The sequence below is a fragment of the Colobus angolensis genome, unplaced genomic scaffold (genome assembly GCF_000951035.1).
Source record: "Colobus angolensis palliatus isolate OR3802 unplaced genomic scaffold, Cang.pa_1.0 Scaffold143, whole genome shotgun sequence".
Classification (NCBI taxonomy): domain Eukaryota; kingdom Metazoa; phylum Chordata; class Mammalia; order Primates; family Cercopithecidae; genus Colobus; species Colobus angolensis.
Genome location: NW_012114522.1, coordinates 3952850 through 3958838, shown reverse-complemented (window position 1 = coordinate 3958838; position 5989 = coordinate 3952850).

Below are 5989 nucleotides of genomic sequence, written 5' to 3'. Positions count from 1 at the left end.
GTCCTGCAGTCATACTCTCTTAGGTTCTTCCCTCTGACACCACCAGGGAGACAACTGCCGCTATTTCTCCTCCAGTAGAAATCCACTGGGGAGGTCGCAAGCCCCAAGACTAGTGTCCTAAACAAGCCCAGAAGCCAGATCATCTGTTTTCAGCCTCACAGGACTGAAAAGCGGCCTGAACCCACGCAGGCTCCGGTAACTGAGAGTCAGCGCTATCTTCCCTTCTCCCTCCTTGCACTTAATAAATATTCACCCAGCACCTCTTCCGTGCCAAGGACTGTGCTAGAGCTGGGAATGTAGCAGAAAATAAAGAAGACAGTGCCTGTTTTGCAAGATGCATGTTTTGTTGGCAGTAAATGAATGAATAAATAAATGTACAGCATGTCAGTGTGCCCGTGGCACTCAGCAAACACCGGGAAGGCAGAGCGCACCCAGCCCCAGCCCTGCCCTTGGGAGGCTCAGCCCAGCACTGACAGCCATGCACGTGAGGGCCCTGGGAGGACAGAAGAGGCTCCTGGGGCCAGGGAACACCTGGAGGAGGAGAAGAGACCATAAGCCGTCATCTGGCACATAACTTTGTGGAGTGGGTTGAATTGTGTCTTCCCAAAAGAAATCGTACCTAAGTGTGTGGCCTTAGTTGAAAATAGTGTCATTGCAGATGTGATCAAATTAAGGGGAGACCATACTGGATTAGGCTGGGTCCTAATCCAATAAAGATCTGGTGTCCATAGAAGAAGAGAAGAGACACAGGGACAGACACACAGGAAAGAGGCCAAGAGAAGATGGAGGCAGAAATCAGAGTGATGCGTCTGCAAGCTGAAGATTGTCAGGAGCCACCAGAAGCTGGGTGTGGCAAGGAGCAGACTGTGCCCTAGAGCCTCAGCAGGAAGCATGGCCCCACTGCCACCTTGATTTCCGACTTCTGGCTCCCAGACCTGGGAGAGAATAAATGTCTGCAGTTTTAAGCCAGCAGGTTTGAGGTACTTGGTTACAGCAGCCCCAGGAGAATAACACGCTGTGCCTTGCCTGTTTCCTCAGGGCCCAACCTGCAGCCCTGGGAATGCCCCGGGTGGCCTGGCCCTTACCTGCAGCAGCTAGCTCCAAACCAGCTGGGAACACCTTGCCTGCTGCTGTCACACTCTGTCTCCAGGCCTGTGGCTGGCTGGGGCCTCTCCTGCCCACTCAGACAATGCTTTCCTGCCCCAGCGCTTCGCCCCGCCGGGTGGGCTCAGAGCCCCGGCAGCCTGACTCGGGGTCACTGCTGGTGTCATCCCCACGCCCTCGGAGGGCGGTTCTCAGCTGCATGAGCGCTCACAGCTGCCTCTGGGAAACCCCCAACCCAAGAGGCTGGGTGGATATGACAGGAAAGCCAGGGAATGGGAATTACATCGGGGCCTCGCTCTTTGGTTGTGTGGCCCTGGACAGGGCACTGCATCTCTGAGCCTTCTGCCTCCTCTATGAAGCAGACAAGAGGACACCTACCTGGCCATGTCACTTGAGGATTAAGTGAGTAACAGATGGGCAGCTCCCAAGATGAAAGCCAGCCCCTTCCCCTCGCCCCCTCTCACATCCCAGGTCTTCTATCAGCCAGGGGGCTTCACCCACCTGCCCTGCCCTGCAGCAGACCCAGGTAAATGTTCTCAGCTCCTTGGCCCAGAGAACCGCCCCCAGATGGCCCTTTGCACATGGTCACTGCAGTTCTCTCAGTCTTCCCAGCCTATCCATAGGCTGCTAGGATACAGGAGCTGGTGACCACAGGCCCCGTCCACCCTGGGGACCTGTTGGCCTGAGCTCCCACCAGCCATTCTGGCAGCTCAATGGTGACAAACTACACTCACATCTAACCTACTCCAGTCCAGGATAAGCCCTCAGGGAAAACAAATTAAAAGTCAAGAGAGAGAAAATTACAATGTAGGTAGTGAGGTTGACTTACCCAATATTCTACTAGATGAGCACAAGCCCAGGAAGATATGAGGAGGAGGGTGGCAATGGTGATGATGATGGTGATAGTGATGAGGGTGGTAATGGTGATGATGGTGATGGTGGTGATGGTAATGGTGATGTTGGTAATGATGGTATTCATGGTGATGGTGATGTTGGTGATGGTGGTGATGGTGATGGTGATAGTGATGATGGTGGTGGTGGTGATGGTGATGATGATGTGATGGTAATGGTGATGATGGTGATGATGATGTGATGGTGATGATGTGGTGGTGATGGTGATGTTGGTGATGGTGATGGTGATAGTGATGATGGTGGCGGTGGTGATGGTGATGATGATGTGGTGATGGTGACTGTGATGGTCATTGTGATTATGGTGATGATGTGATGGTGATGGTGATGATGATATGATGGTGATGGGCTAATAATATGATGGTGATGGTGGTGGTGATGGTGATGATGATAATGGGGACAGTGATGGTGATGATGGTGATGGTGATGATGTGATGGTGATGATGGTGATGCCGGTGATGATGGTGATGATGATGATGGTGATGATGATGATGTGATGGTGATGATGGTGATGGCGGTGGTGATGGTGATGATGATGATGGTGATGGTGATGGTGATGATTATGGTGATGATGTGATGGTGATAGTGATGATGGTGATGGTGCTGGTGATGATAGTGATGATGGTGATGGTGATGGTGATGAAGATGGTGATGATGGTGATGATGATGATGATATGATGGTGATGATGATGATGGTGATGATAGTGATGAGATGATGATGGTGATGATGGTGATGGTGATGATGGTGATGATATGATGGTGATGATGGTGATAGTGATGATGGTGATGGTGGTGATGATGTGATGGTGATGATGGTGATAGTGATGATGATGTGATGGTGATGATGGTGATGGTGATGATAGTGATGGTGATGATGATGTGATGGTGATGATGGTGATGGTGATGATGTGATGGTGATGCTGGTGATGGTGATGATGGTGATGGTGACGATGGTGACGATAGTGATGGTGATGATGATGTGATGGTGATGATGATGTGATGGTGATGCTGGCGATGGTGATGATGGTGATGGTGATGATGATGTGATGGTGATGATGATGTGATGGTGATGATGGTGATGGTGATGCTGGCGATGGTGATGCTGGTGATGGTGACGATAGTGATGGTGATGATGATGTGATGGTGATGATGGTGATGGTGATGATGATGTGATGGTGATGATGATGTGATGGTGATGATGGTGATGGTGATGATGTGATGGCAATGGTGATGGTGATGATGGTGATAGTGATGACGTGATGGTGATGGTGACGATGGTGATGGTGGTGATGGTGGTGATGATGCTGACAGTGACAGAAGCTAGATTCGATTGATCACTCAAAATATACCAGGCACTGAGCTAAGAGCTTTCCCTGTGCTTTCTCATTTCATTCTCACAGTCACACCAGGATGCACTAGTATTATCATCATCCCAGTATTAATCCCATTTCACAGGGGGCACAGAGAATTTAGGAACCTGCCCGAAAGCGTCTCAGCTGGTAGAAGGCAGAACTGTGCTGGAATCCTCCATCATCTCCACTCTCATTCCCACCTGCACCTCTGAGTGTGAGCCTCTTGCTCCACTCCAGTGTTGAAGGCTCAGCATTCTACACTCCACAGGTTCCTGAGTTGCAACCCTGCTTTCTCAGCTACTCTGCTGATGAGAGACCGAGGCAAAAGTGGCTAGCAAAAGTGACCACGCTTGATGGGCAATTTATGGAACTTTCAAGAGAAGTGTGACTGTGCAGGCCAGCCTAGAGTGCAGCATTGAGAACTGAGCCCCACATGAAGTGCAGTTCCCCTGGGCCACTGGGACTTCTATAAGAGGAAGCATGAAACCTTGAGAAGGTCAGACACACATGACAAGGATCCAGTGAGCTGATGGCATAGAATCTACTAAATCCAGCCACTGCTGCTGCCCCAGGCTCCTCCATAACAAACTCTAACCCCAGGATCTCGAGGTCCGGGCAGCAGGCAGAAGTCACGGCTCTGGCCATGTCTTTTTCCTGGCTGGGATACTTAACAGCTGGTGCCTGTGATGATGTCACTTAAACTCCCTGGGTCTCAGCTTCTCTATCTGTTCAGTGGGTAAACAGCACCTGTCTCACAAGGCTGTCCTAAGGATTACATGAGAAAACAGAATGGCCAAGACATGAGCAGGTACTTCCTAAATACGTAGGTACTCGTGCTATCTCCCAGATAACCATTTTCAAGAAATAGCCGGTAGCTATTTCTGAGAAGTGCGACTGTACACAGCAGCCTGCAGTGCAGCCTTGAAAGCTGAGCCCCATGTGAGGTGCAGTTCCCCTGGGCCACCGGGACTTTTACAAGAGGAAGATAGGATGAATGGAGAGATTGGGGGAAGAAGGACTTAAGCCAACAGTCTAAAGTCTTATGTTTAGGAAAATTACAGAGAGAACTTTAAATGACAATTTCCATCTAGGCACAAGTTGTTTTCCAAAATTACAACGTTGCCAATGTTATACACTTTATTTTCCTTTTATCTGATGAACATAAGGAAGAAGAACAAACAGGAAATGTACAAGAGTAAGAATAGGAGGATAAAGCAGTGAAAAGGTCAACTAAGACCACCGATAAAGCCCTTACTAAGATAACCTGGATAAGACACACATCGTTATCCTGAGAAAATTCAGATCATTTAAGGTTCCAGGTAATTTTAAATGGAATGTCCAGGTTCGAAGATAAATTTTATTTCTAGAAAATGGAAATGCACTCCTTTTTGGGCTACGATTGCTCACTCATTTTTCCTTAAATGCAAATTGAGCCACAGGGGAGAAGCAGGCTGTAGATCTCTTTGTGGGAGCTGAATGAGTGCTTTCATTGCAGAAGGTAGGCTGCCACAGTAGAAACGATAAACTTTGGACTCTCATGAAATTTTGATTACATTCCAGTTCGGTCCCTTAATATCTGTGTGACAACAGTTAAAAGATGCTGTCCTCTGAGCCTCAGCTTCTTCAAATGCAAAAGGAAGATGCTAATATCACCTTCCTTCATAAGCATTAAATGAAATAATGTCTTTGCAAACACCCAGTATGGAGCCGAGCACATGGTAGGAATACATAAAATGTAAGCTTTTACCCTCCCCTCAATCAAATGAATCAATACATGTCCAGCCTGCCCTCCAGAGTTTAAGAAGTTTGTCCAAGGTCACACAGCGAGTAAATATGCAAACCAGAAAGGGACCCTACCCTGTGTGCTCTCTACTCCACAGTCCTGAGGCCCTCCTGTGTGCTGCTATGGGGGCTACAAAGACCATTGTGTCTGGACCTTGCCCTCAAGGAGCTCACAATCTAAAGAGGGAGAACCGAAGATGCACGCACAGAATTGCCACCAGGGAACCGTTGTCACCTTTGGTGCTACAGATGAAGTGGGAGAAGAGGTGACTGCTTCCAGAGGAGAGGGACCAGACTTCACAAGCACATATGAGTCCTGTGGCACAGCATGTTGAAGATCTTGTCTAGCGCAGGGCCTGGCAGTCAGCAGGAACTCATTGGAGGTTGGACAGATAGATGGATAAGAGTGAGTGGACAATAAGGGATATAAGGTAGCTGGTTAGCTGCCTGGCCAGTGGCCAGAGGGGTAGATAGATGAACAGATGGTGTGGTGAATGAGAAGATAATGGAATATGGCTAGACAAGTGGGAGAGGGTGAGTGCTAGGGTCTGAATGGCTGTGTTCCCCCACCAAATTTATGATGAAATCCTAATCCTCAATGTGAGGGTGTCAGGTGGTGGGGTCTTTGGGAGGTAATTAGGTCGTGAGGGTGGAGGTTTCATGGATGGTATTAGTACCCTAGAAGGCTCCCTCTCCCTCCTGCCCCTTGAGGACCCAGTGAGAAGGCCCTCCCCCCACACCAAATCTGCTGGTGCCTTGATCTTGGACCTCCAGCCTCCAAAAGTGTGAAAAATAAGTTTCTGCTGTTTATAAGTCACCATCTACGATTTTTTTTTTTTTTT